Here is a 14,123-nt window from a genome sequence, read left to right as displayed (position 1 = left end):
CACACACACGCGCGCGCTGTAGCTTGGCTCGACGGCGTCGTTTTGCTGACGCTAACGGGGCGCTAACAGGCTACAGGGCCCATCTGCCCATCCTCCAGCAGCCCGGAGTTCCTCAGACTGCCTCCGCCTCCATGGCAGATTAATAATCCTCCTCTTCTCCATGGGGAGGGCAATGAAGAGGAAGAGTATCCAGAACATAGTCGCACTTAAATTTAGAATTTGCATATCAAGTTATGCATTTCTGCTTCCAGGTGAATCTGTACTGAATAGAGGAAATGAGGATCAGGGGTCGGGTTCCCCCCCGAACCCCCCTCAATCTGCCGCTCTCGCTGCTAGGCCGCACTGTCTCCCGCCTACATTGATGGATACAGACTGAGGGCTGGGGGCGATGTGGGTTGGACGGACAAGAGGCTAGATAAGAAGGCAGGTGTCTGAGGGTGTAGCTCACGCAACGTGACTGAGGCTTGGGTTCAGTGAAGTCACAGTAGCACGGATGGCATTAAGGTCCAACTCAGTCGAGATAGCATTGCACGCGAGCTTAACTCTGACAAATGAATTTAAACACACTTCACTCTTTCATTTTTCATTAAAATCATTATCCGCTTGGCTGTCAGCCGGAATTAATGAAAAATAATAGTAAGAAAAAAATGGCACTTGCTTCAGAGGATGTGTGCTTGGGTGGTTTGGTTTCCATGAAAGGGCTTTCCAGGGGCTCGGAGGCGGGACTGTAGCCAGCACAGGAGCCGCAGGGCGGGATCCTGCACGCAGAACTGATATGATGATGGAGGAGCGGCTCACCAGCTGATAACTAAAGCACTTTCATTCTTTGAAACTAACCAGATTTTCCTGGGAAATCAAATTAGCGCAGAATTTGTTTTGCCTTCCCAACAGAATGCTTGCAAATAAGTATTACATAAATACCCTTTTCCTCAATTTAGATTTTCAAATTAAGTCTTCCAGGCAAGATGATGCTTGCATTTAGCATCAAAATGAGGCAAAACACAGAAATCAAAATAACTATATGAAATATCTACAAATGACTTGCAAAATCTATAGCAAGCAGCTATTTTAATAAATCATGTAATCCTTTTTAAGAGCCTCACACCCGCATGCAAATATTGTGAATCAAATGTTCATTATTCCAATTTGACTTTTGCAATTACATGATGAAACAGATTTAGTTCCTTGCCCAATTAATTGATTGCATTTTCCTTAATTAAACAAGCTGAAAATGTTGAGATCACTAGCAGGCAAACAGATTAAGGTTTGATCACACCGGTGGGATGATTTCGAGAGTGTATTTTACACTATTGATAATGACACATTCCAGTGTCGTGGAGGCTCCAGCCAAGCCTTTCAGCCACCGTAGGTTCCTGACCATCTAGGGTGGGTCACTGGTAAGTACTGGAGCCCTTCATCTGGACTACAAAATGAAATCAAGTCATTGAGATCACTTCTCGTCTATTTTCCATACCCGCCTGCCCTATTCAGGATCCCAGAAGCTACAGTATGGGTGCAAGGCAGGGGGTAAGGATGCAGTGCCAACCCATCATGTGGGCACACACGCCACTCACAAATGGACAATTCACCTCTGTGAACTTTTCCGACCCGATGAGGAAAACATGCAAACTCCACACACAGAGCGGCAGCAGTGTGTAGCGCTGGTGAGATGGCTCCGCATTTTCCAGAATGCTTGCAATGTCCCATGTAAATAGCATCATGTGTTATTGTAGATAGTTGTGCTGTGTCCTCGGTGTATGTAAGTGTGTTTACCTGTGTTGCACCCTGATCTGTGTCAGTTACTCGCATATTTCCATGCGCTCTGTAAATAGTTACCGTATGTCTGCCTTACTGTCCAGCGTCAGACCTCCTTGTGTTTCTCTGTTATGTTTCTCGCAGTTGTGGTGGTCATTTGTGTGAGTCCTTTTAAGGGCTGATATTAAATAGCCTGGTGTTTAAAGATGCCCCCTTGCTTCTATTCCGCCTCTCCAGAGACGGGATCCGCTGAGCGTCACAAGTGCCAATCACTGTCCCCCCCGCCCCTCTACTCATTTTATTTTATATTTAGCTGCTGGTTTTTTAAGAGGCCATATTTTAATAATTTTTTAAAATCTTATTACTTCATGTGGACAGTCAACACTTGGAGTCTCCGAAGTAATAACAGTCAGAGTGAGAAACATTGCCATCCACAAACCCTTTTGGGAACACAGGAGCCCTTTACAATCACATTTCTACAGCTGGTGAGTATTTTGTAATCTCTAATGTGCAAAATATCAAGTGATTCATAAAGGTGTCTCCTTAATTGCCAGTTTTAATTGTGCCACAAAACTTTGTTGCTAGGTTAGTTTCCCAACCAAGTTTAAGAACTTCAGCTCGAACTAACATATAGCTACAGACTCAAACAAAAGACTGCTGTTCTTTTTAATTACATCACGGCACCGTCAAACTGATTTCATGGTCAACCTCTTTTTCTCGGGCCACAATTTACATATGCATTAATATTTTAATTATGAAAAATAGATGGTGTCATTAATAAGAGTCAAAACAAAACTGTTAGGAGGTTATCTTCCTCAGACAGTATAGAATCTGATGGCCCAATAATATTCATGTCTACACTAATTAAAAGATAATATTCAATCAATTAGAATAAGTCTCAACTTTCACCTTCATTTATGGTCTTCCAGGTATATGAGTCATAAACTCCTCACATTTAATTAAATTAGCCTGCTGCAATTTAATACCTGGGACTTCCAAGATCTCCTAAATTTATATAGTAGCATCAGGGGCGCTGTAAAGGAGGGGTAAACGATGACGATTCTCGGGGCCCATGACTGAGAGGGGGCCCAGAGAAGCCCCCAATAAATGTGTTGAGGGCCCTGTCAAGATTCTTTTCATGGGGCCCAAAATCCTTAGCAGCGCCCCTGAGTAGCATGTGACACAAGCTGTGGTTAGTGGCTAATCTTTGAGACCTACATTTCAGTCTATCCCAATTTCATAAGTCACATAGCTATCACACTTAAATTAATTCATGAGAGTAGCAGAGACTATAAGAAGAGCGTCAGATTGGCTAAATACTCTCATCCTTTTTAACATGGTCTTTTGTTAGATCTCGTTGCTGTATCAGCTTTTCATTGTTAACTTGCTCAAATTGCGAACATTTTTGGGTGGCCTGACCTGCGTGTGTTTTCCATTTACAGCTTGTGTTCTGAAGTCAGAAAGTCAGCTCGGTGTACAAGGTACTCTTGCTAGGCACATTTACAGTTCCGGAACATTCTATGACGTCGTCGATTTCTCCCAATGATGCTCATCAGTGTATCTCAGTACTGGTCTCTGCTGGGAGAGAGATTTGGACCTCGTGCATTTATAAGAACTTTCCATAATGAACTCAGCTGTTTCCAATACACAGAGACAGGACCAGTACTGGTGTATGTCCAGTTCCACATTGTTTATGTTTTTAGAAACACACCCAACTCATTGTTTATCGCTATTCCAAATAATATAATTGGTACAGATAATCATATTAACTGCTAGATTGTCCTGCATGAAGATGAAATCAGAAACCAGGTGGTAAGACAATGACTGAGAGGGAATAGTGAAACTGAAATATGCAAAAGATGAGATATACAATTAACTAACATTTAAGAGGAACTGGGGTATGTGCGAGACCCAAATCAGTGCCCCGCTGAGATGTAAGACTACTGTACCGCTCGACATACCATGCCGGCTCCATGATTTTTAACAATTAATCTGTCCTATTTTTCCCAAGATAGAATACAGTGGAAACCACAGAGAGAGGCAGTGTTTTTTCTCCACAAAGAGTCTGCCAATGATTTGGTAATGAGACCCAAATCACTGAGTGTCTACTTCCTGCTTCAAATGCAGAGAACATCTCGCCCTGGAGAAGGTGTAGGATCAGCCCAAGGTTACCTTCTACCTTCACGTTTTTTCATATGTACCCTTCAGCATCTTCCCTTCCCTCTCCAGCGAATCAGAATGCCTTGAAGGCAGAGCTGTCCAATGGGGAACATTCAGTATATTAGTTTACAGATCTGGGGATTCAATCCCATTTATAATTATGCAGGATCTGTGAGATGCAGCCTGGACCGATACTCACAAATATAAATAACACTGTGTTTGCTGCAAGTTATATAAATAAGAAAAAAAAAATTCTTCTGTGGGGAAGCCACAGTCATGCCAGTGCAGTGTGTAGGCAGCAGACACAGGTGGATTTAATACTGGGGGCTGGAAATAACTGGGTGGGATCACAGAACGAAATTGCCAAGGTACAAGAAGAGAAAATCCAACACATAAATATCGTTTGGCCTGAATCAACCAGACATTTAAAGACACACTGCTCACGGGAGCTGGATTCTGGCTCTGCTCCAGTTATTGGGCAGTGAAGAGAAGCCAAAGCAGCTGCTTAAAGAGCGGGAATGAGGGACGGGGAGAGCAAGTAACAAGTGAGGAACGAGGAGGAAATCACAGAGAGTTTATCGTTCTTGGCAGGAACATCTCAGAAGAGCCCAGGGAGGTAAAGCGAGGGGGGATGCTGAGTTTTGTTTTTCGGGATGTGGCAGTGGAACTGAAGGGCGGGGAGGGAGCGATTGTGATGAAGCCTGACTGCAGTGGAGCCCCTCAGCATGGGCGCGTCTTCACACCTCACTGATTGGCTGCTTCTACAGTGGGAACAATCAACTCAAAACCAGCGTTCTCAAGCTGACAACAGACACTCCCTGGACACTCTTCTGGTGGTTTTCTAATTTGGTGAAAAAGAAAAGTTTTGGCTCACAGCATTTTCACCGAAAGCTATAAAAATTATGAAAAAAAAGTCAACTGCATTAAATATTTTTATATATGCCGAACCAACCCTCTGAGGGAAGAGTTAGTCTGATGGTAGAAAGAGGAGCAGTTCTGGGCGCTTGGCAGAATGCTTGATTATCATATAAAAGGCTAATAATGGTCTCTACAGATGGTAGTGCCCAGGGAGGCAGGGTGACTCGAATGACAATGAGGAGCAGACAGAACAGGACAGGTTAATGAGCATCTGAAATGACCATGACCTGCAAACTAATGGCTGTTCATCAAACGTTTGAGAATCACTGCCGTCGGCCTGCAAGGATGATGCCGTGCTTGGCTGACACTTCTGGGTTTTCCTAACTACAGCGCTCATGCTGTGGACGTCATTTTGTTATACAGCATAGATCAAATTATTTTTGAATGGCTGATCCATGGATACTTCCTTGACTAAGGTAACCAGCTTTTTAGTAAAACATCTGCTACTTGGTGGAATTCATTATGCTATTTATCTTAATTCATGATCGTAACCTTGTTAGAAGGCGGCTGGATGTTGATCTCGACAAGGGTTAACTTGTCAATATCTCATTCCCAGTAAGGTATTCTTGATGTAAGCCTTTCAAACATGCTTCTGGTCTTTACTAAATGCCCTCTAATGGTTCATTTTGGCACGACGCAATTCAAATATGTAGTTCTAAAACTGAGCCTCTTGGGTTCTGTGTGCCTTCTAACTGGGAGGTGACATCTTCTTGCGTTCGGTTACTGGCAAGTTTGAGTCTCTTCCTGATGTTTGAAACTCTGATTATTACTGTCTTTTGTGCCCATCACCCAGTTTGTTTAGATCAACATACATTTGTGTCAGTTAAATGTGATGGTTTCAGTGTTATGGGTGTGAAATTGATTTTACACATGGTACCTCATGTTTATAACCTAGTGAGAGATGAAGTTATGGAAGGAAATAATTAATGTAAAATAAATACAGTATTACTGTAAACCTAATGCCTTTAGAGATTAATTATTTAACACTTTTGACAACAGTGTTATTTTGCAAAAAGAAAAATATTGTATTAGGACAAAAGTATATTTTTTATGTACTGAATGCTGCCCATCGTCTGTTTCGTTTCATATAGCCATTTGTTTTGCAATGCTTCTTCTTTAATTCTGGATGTTTCTGCATGAACTGAAGTTCATCCTTTCTTATTTGCAAGCACAGATTGACAGCAGTAGAAGAATTTATATCGCAACATTTGTGAAAGCACTGTCTGTTCAAAGACTGTTTAAAGATCTTGTACAGGATTTATGACATGCCACAGATGAAACGATCAAGCAGAAGTCACAATGTATTAATCACATTAACTGTTAGGAATAGCTTTGCAATACAGCAACAAGCGGGAGACATGAACTGAGACCGGAGCTCCTGGCCATTCGCACAGGCCCATTTCAGACTTTCAGACTGCATTCGGACTCAAGCAGACTCTCATCTGTGACTGAATAGGTTTCGGTGCTGAGCTTCAGCTGCATCTTCAGCCTAACCTGACTACTTGCACCAAATGCCGGCATAATCTTCTTTATTTAATGGCATCTAAACTGCATTAGTCAGTCAGGCATCATCTTAACCATAGAACCTAACTCACTAGCCCTTTATGTAAACCACCTATATATAAGCCATACACAAAATGTCTGCAATTCTACAAACATGATTGCACTGCTTGGAAATACTGCGGGGGGAGGGGGGGGGTATGTTCTTTTGGAGCATCATTAAGAATGCACTAAAACATTAAAAACAATTTGATCAAATCAATAAACCTTCATTAATAAAAGCCACAATTATATCCTTAAAAAATAGTAAAAATGTCATTTTTAAGCAAGACAAATGATTTTGGTTACTCACTGGGTGCTGTGGTTTGAAATGCAAAATGAACTGCATTTTTAGATTGTATATTTAATGTTATGTCATCCGCAGCATAAGCCAAATCTCAAAACACATTGCGAGATAAAATGTGTATCATGAGGTAAGCACACTTTGAAAGGTTGTTAAAAAAAAATGCGGCAGAAAGGTTTTTGAAAGTTGTTGAAAAGCTGACCAAAAAATGGACATGACTTTATGCCCCCTCCCTTGGTGACACTGAGGGTGCTGTGATTGGCTTTCACTCTGGAGCCTTCTTCATATCAGGATAAATTCATTCAAAGAGGATTTTTCAACACCAAATTGGAATACTTCATAAATATACAAAATAAACAAGCAAGACAATGCTAACTATTTGTAATTTCCTGAGTCCAAGCATTATGATGAGTCATAAACAGGATCAATGCCCAAGAGAGGCAGTCAGACTTTCAAATGCGCTCTGCAGATGTTATTGTGAAACTAACTTGTGGAAAATCTTATTTATTTTTTTTAGACTGGCAGCGTTAGTCAGTGTTGTGGAGAAACTACTAAATCCACAGATACCTTTGGACAGTGTGAGATTATGATCTCCACATTAACGAGGAAGGGGGCTTCTCTCTCCCCTGCAGCATCCAAGCCCTGCATTTTTATGTTTAAATATTCATTTGCTTAGCATACATCCAGAGTAATTTAAAGAGCTTGCTGTATTCACCCCTGATTTACATTACAATTTTAACAGTGTTGTAAATAACGTAAATGATATTATGTTCAAGGTGGATTTGAGGTCTTCAGGTTAGGAGCTTGTTTGCCATCTACAGACTGGCTGATGGTCAAGGACACTGGCAGACAGGTCTGGGATCAGTGGATTCGAGAGTAGACCAAACTTTGACTAACCTGAGCCAGCACAAAGGGAAACTGGCACTGGTTGGCCCTTTGCATGACCATAAGTTCCTTTAATTGGACAATCTGCGATCTCTAATGTATGAGATGGAAACAGGAAATGCACGACAGGAGACACAGCAGATGAAATATTAAAAGCAGCTCATGAAACATTCTGTCAGTCGGGACTTTTCATGTGGCACTTCAAGACAGCCGGGCCGCTTTTAAGGCGAATCGCTGCACGATAACGAGGCCGTGGGCTGTGCTCTGCACGCTGTCTCGATGCCCTTGCTGGCACACGGTGTCTCCACAGCTTGTGGATCACTCGCAGCAGCCGGCAGCTAGCCAAATGCATTGTGGGAACGCTAGGAGGACGGCACCTACCACATTTCTGCTCTCACCGCTCCAGTTGCCCCACTGCTTAGTCGCTCGTCTGTCCAATAGCTCTGGACGGGCTGCCGCCTGTGCTGACTGCCTCTTGGCCGAAACAAATGGAACAAAGTGAAAGAGAGAAGCACTCCCTGCGTATTCAAGCTGCCCCCCGCCAAACAGACGCTAATTAGCCATAATGATGTGGCGCCTTTATACTTTGGGTGTTTTTTTATACACTCCCCCAGTGTCCACAAACAACAACATGTGTACAGACATCAGGGCTTAATCTACAGTTGCAGGCTTACAACCCACCCATGAATAAAATGTATCTCTGACAAAAATGTAGTAAAATGACTTTAAGTGTGAAAGAGACTCAATTAGACCCTGGCAGGCAGAAGCCGGATTCCTTGATTACGTCTGTGTGGGAGTCTTGTTTTTCATGAGGAACAGATTGCCGTGGTATTCTTTGATGTGCAACCCAACACAATTTTGTATCCGTAAACTGCGCCGGCCTCTTCCTCACCTCCTTTTTTTTGCACAAAATTATGGATCAACTACTCTTAATTACCACCCTGCTGAAAAATACGCTCAGACGGTTTTTCAAGTTGCTCCCTGGAAATGGTTTTGTCAGCTGTTTTTCTTTGGTGATCAAATTGACACTCGCATGCCTGATGAAACTGCATTATTACATATTTATTGCATATTTACACAAAGACTTGACCTAAAATAAGTATTTGGCAAAACCAGGACTACAGCCTACATGCAGCTCAAAGTTTGGAACCTGTTCAAAAGTACTGTGATTAAACCTTTAAGCTATACTGAATTATTTCACTAAATATCCAGCTTTATACCCCTGAAAGGTAAATTGTTGTGCTTCCTGTAATTATCAGTCTTGTTTAATAGAGTTTTGCCTATCCCCAGCTCTTTGCTGTAGGCTCGCTGTGACATATCGCTAATCTGTTCTCCTTCAAATGCTCCACTTGGGTGATACTTGAACTTCCCATGTGCTGTGCTTCCATAGACACTAGCGGACACTATCGAAATGGCCCCCCAGTCACTTTGTCTACTGGTCTTATAACAAATTATTATCCTAACCCTTACATTTAAAGGAGCTATATTGCACATGCTAATGACTTTCACGCTTTCATGGAGAGATGTATTGTAACAGAGGAAGGCCAGGGACCACAAATGGACCAGCTACCATCATTCCAAGCTGTTCTATAAATTTGTTGACCTACAACTGAAGCTAACCAGGAGGAGACATAAAACACTTGGTGAGAAATCAAGCTAAATGTGCAGTTGCTCTTAATGCCAAACAGGCAATGTATGAAGACAGCTAACTGGGTCTTAATTTCACAAAGCTGACCACAGACTAATGCTCCCCTCAGAGAGAGACATTCACTCTGCCCAGATACCTACTTCGGTACTGTTAACTAATTAAATGGGGGGGGGGGGGGGGGGCATTAAATAACAGTAAATCAAGTACTAATGATTGCAGACTATTTTTGAAATACTGGGTGGGAAGAGTGCAGGCTTTTGACTTAATGGCCCCGCAGCTGAAAGGAACATAAGTCTTGGTGACGATGGCGGGCCTCGTATTGATCTTTGCTCCCCCTGCTGTCTGTACGGGGTCGAGCAGCAGGGACAGAAACAGAAGTGATGTTCAGTGTCGCCCACCTGGGGTGTGGGAGGGGAGACTTTGGGGGGTGTTTGGCTGTCAGAGCTACTTAACAGATATATCTACATAACAATACATTTAGGCCTTTTGCCATCTTTCAAAGCTTACCCACTTGAGAATGTCTAGATGTTTCCCTGTTCATTATTAATGCATTAGTGATAAAACTTTCATTCCCTTGTTGTTCTGCTCAACACCAGCCTTTCCAGCTGCAATCACAAGGCACTGATGAGTAGGTACTCTATCCAGCCATCTTCCAGCAGGTTTTCCAGCTCCTGATTAGGGAGAGCCTACAGGTTATCCCAGGAAGCAAGGCCATGAGGTGGAGGAGGGACCAGACAGGATGCCAGGCCATGACAGTGCACTTATTTCCTGTGCAAATACTCCCTTAGACTGGAAGGACAGTCCTAAGGGTTACTGGAGTTTCTCTTTGTACAATCTACCTGTCATTCAGAGACTGGCCAGGAGCAGCGTACAGCTTGACAAGCTAAATCAGGCAAACCAGACTTCACCAAACAGTTGAGAGAACCTACACACACACACACACACACACACACACACACACTATTTGGAGAATAGGCATTTGAAAAAGGCGGCCTTGCTGACTTTGAGTGCAGCGACGGTCGCCTTGTTTGGATGACATATATTCTGTAGTGTTACACTTTGAGTTTCGTCCCAACACTGTAATTCCAATGAATGATTCATCAAATATTTATGTTGCATGAATCTGCAGGGAACTATTTATCCAGCCATAGTAAAGATGCCAGTAATTAACACACCATACTTGGCCTAATATTTTCATTCCACGTTCCAAAGTCTTCAGTCATCTGCCGTGCAATTAGAAGGGGCAGCCTGCATTCGCGAAGATCGTGCCCTTTAAGAAATTACTCTTACGGTGCGTTAACTTAACTTGCTTTAGCACTGATGTCATTGCTTTTCCTTCTCAACAGCATTTGCTTAAAAGGCATCAGCTGCAAGCATCATTCATGAACAGCCTAGTGTTTCTCGAGTGAATTGTGTGTGAGGGATGTTCCCTGCACAATGTCTCAGGGGCTGTGCATAAATGGTGCATGTTTGGTTCCTGGGCTATATCTCAGCTTGCCATAAACCCCACCAGCCGAAGACCTTCCTCCAAGAGCAGCCACACCTTTTAACCCTGTGCAGAACGTCGCCGGCCGGCTGTAGACGTTATAACGGTAACTGTCCTTCTCGAAAAAGAACTTCGGTGTTTTCCTTTTTTCTTTTAACGGAAAGTCCCAGTGTCCTGCATGCATCTTTTTCTGAGATGACAGAGAGGCCCGTGTGTGATGTGTAAATTAGCCCTGTGATGTGCAGAGCATTACGCTGATACAGTTACACCATCAAAAGGCACGGAGGCCAGACTAATCTCCACCAGGGCTGTCCTGTCCTGCCCATGCCGTCACCCTGTGATTCAGCCATTTTCTGTTGACATACGGGTTTACTCTTCTATGTGGAATTACCAGAAATATGAGGGTATCCTTTGGGAATGTAAGAATAGTGAACCCCCCTCCCCCCGCCGCCTAAACACATGCCTGAGCCAGATTTTGGAACTAATAAATAATTCTGTGAAATATATGTATCTATAGTTTCTGCTCATAAACAATGTGTTGATATACAGCCAGTAAACAAGTTATTAATCAAAAGTTGATTAAAAATATGTATATTTTAAAATCCCCTTAAGATTTACTCCATAACAAAATTCGTGGTGACCTAAAAATTTTTTAACATGTAATTAAATTTTCCTTAAATTTCGATTAAATGCTGCAGCTTTGGCACCATCCATCATGTTAATCTGTAATGGCATGGCGTTCCGTCTCCTGGCCTCCAGTGGATGTCATTTACCAGGTGTGGCTGCCACAGCCTTAAAGAGTCATTATGGTGCTGTGACACTCTCACCTGCATCCACACATACTCCCTCTTCACATTATTTTTCACCTTTCTATTATTATAGAAGGCTGAAAATATAATGTTAGACTGGCAGTATGATTACTCTGCCTAGGGGAAGCTTAGCCCTTGCCAAAGACCCAGTACGCAAAGGAAGCAATGTGCAATTTTGGGGGTTACAATACTCATTCCCAGTACTGCCTGCCAGTGGTGTCATTCATTTAATTTTGGATGCAGGCCAATACAGCACAAGCCATTCAATGGTAGAATCTCAGAGTAAATAACAGAACACCGGCAACAGAACTTTAACCTCCAACTTTAACCAAAGAACAAGTGCAAGAAAAAGTTGCTTCCAGCTTCTAGCCCATGCGATGCCCCAGGCGAGCGTCCCCACTAGCGCCCCCTATCCAAGGCAAAGTGAGATTATATATATATATATATATATATATATATATATATATATACACACACACACACACGCACACATTTTTTTTGTTGTTTTTAATATACATATATATATATATATATATATATATATATATGCACACAGTACATTATATGTATATATAATATACATGTACAGTACCTAAATTGTAATATTTTATATGTATATATTACTACATATATTCACTATGTCATGAATGCATGTATGTGTATGCATCAATGCGCAGAGCTGGTATGACTGACTCTTAGAGTATATCAGGCTTCCCTTTCATTCTGGGACAGCATTAGAACAAATGGACTGGAGAGACTGCAGTCCGGCTCTTCCTGAGACGGATGAAGAGTGATCTGGTCCCGCCATCCCCCCCCCCCCCAACCGAACAATGAAATGACGAGGAAGTGCAGCACCATACTTATTAAAGCTCAGGACTCTTCCATTGTCTGGGCCTTTTCTTCTTTTGAGAAACACATTGCGGCAAAGGCGGCCAGCTGACTGTGTCTGCATACAGTAGCACTCCATCTCTGGAGAGGAGGTGACGTCTGTGACGCGAAAAGACCGTAATTAGACGTTTTGTAAAGGAGGAGTGCAGGCATTCAGTTCAGAGCTCCTTCATGGACCCCTTGATGTCTCCTAAACCCCCACCACCTCCTCACCTAGATGCTGAGGTCTTTTCTGAGGTCATTCAGTATGACTTCACTTTTTCTTACCACGTTTTAGGAAACCCTGTTGACCTTGACTAACCAAGTAAACTGTCCTATAGGTGTAAACCTAGCAAGTATCTTTTGCTTCATGTAAAGAACTGCAAGTGATGACAGAAACACCCGGGGTCTCATTTATAAAACTTTGCGTAGAACTCGTACTAAAAGTGTACATGCGCTCAAAAGACGAACATGGCGTACACAAAGAAAAAGTCTGGTTTATAAAAACGTGCGCACGCAATATACGCTTTATAAATCGCACTCTACCTGGGATTGTGCGCACGTCACAGTAGTGGGGTGACAAAAAGAAAGGCAGTGAGTGGCAACAGGTGACAAATGCTGTGAATGTAGTGATTTCTGCAAACAGGACGGTGCCCGAAATAAAAAAAAAGTGTTCAGATTTAAAAACGATTATAAAAAAAAGAATTGCAGCACATCGAAAAAGCGTGTCTGATGCGTCCAAACATCACCATCTGCATTTCAGCACTATTCACTATTATAAATATGTAACTGAATAAGTGAAATTAAATGTACGGTGAATGACTCACTACAACAAGGAATTATTATTCATATACTGATGCCATTCACGTTTTTGCTCACCCTTTTCACCTGCGGTCATACTTTTTTCTCCAAAATGTTCACATGCATGGGTCAGAGTTGGCGTACATATGCGCACATTCTGCCATCAAGTTTGTTTCTATAGATCGTGACCTTTGCTTAGAAAGAGGTGCACGCATCTTTTAGGTCCTGTTTTGTGCGTAAGCAACAGCTATAAAGGAGACCCTCGATCTTTCAGAATTTTCCAGATCACCTGGCAGCGACGTTCGCCGGCGGCTTCCATAACCTTATTTCATCTGCAATAATATTACTGGGTTTGCTGTCTCACAGGAATATGGTCAGATGGTTATGTTGCAACATGAAAAGTGTATAGTTTTGTGCATTAAGCTGAAGGATCAATCGGACACGCACTCTCAAACCTCCAGATCATCTACATCAAATGATGCAGGTCCAAGGACATGAAGATCATTAGGAATAACAGCCATTCCAAGGCCCTCTTCTCTGTGCTGAGGTCAGGGAAACGCCATCACTGCCTGTAGGCAGCTCAGAAAGGCAGAGGAAGAGCTTTTTCCACAAGCCACTGGGATCTATGTGTAATCAGTGTTCCTACTCAACCTATACATGTACAGCTTACATACCTAAATACTGACTTATTTATAAGACTCTACCACTTGATATGAATGTGAATTATGTGAAATATAATTTCACATACATGTTAAACACAGTAGATCATGCATTTGATATTTATTATGAATTATAAATAAAGAATGCTTTGCCTCACTTGCCATATCAATATGAGATTCTATAAAAATGCTGCGGAACAGTAGGGCTGCGCGTGTGCACACTTAGTGTGGCAAGACCTAGACATTGCAGCAATGGCGTAATAATGTCCATTACCTCTACAAGTGTCTTTTA

This window comes from Brienomyrus brachyistius, chromosome 13 (genome assembly GCF_023856365.1).
Source record: "Brienomyrus brachyistius isolate T26 chromosome 13, BBRACH_0.4, whole genome shotgun sequence".
Taxonomy (NCBI): Eukaryota; Metazoa; Chordata; class Actinopteri; order Osteoglossiformes; family Mormyridae; genus Brienomyrus; species Brienomyrus brachyistius.
The sequence above is the reverse complement of the archived record's forward strand: the minus strand, read 5'-3'. Positions refer to the sequence as shown.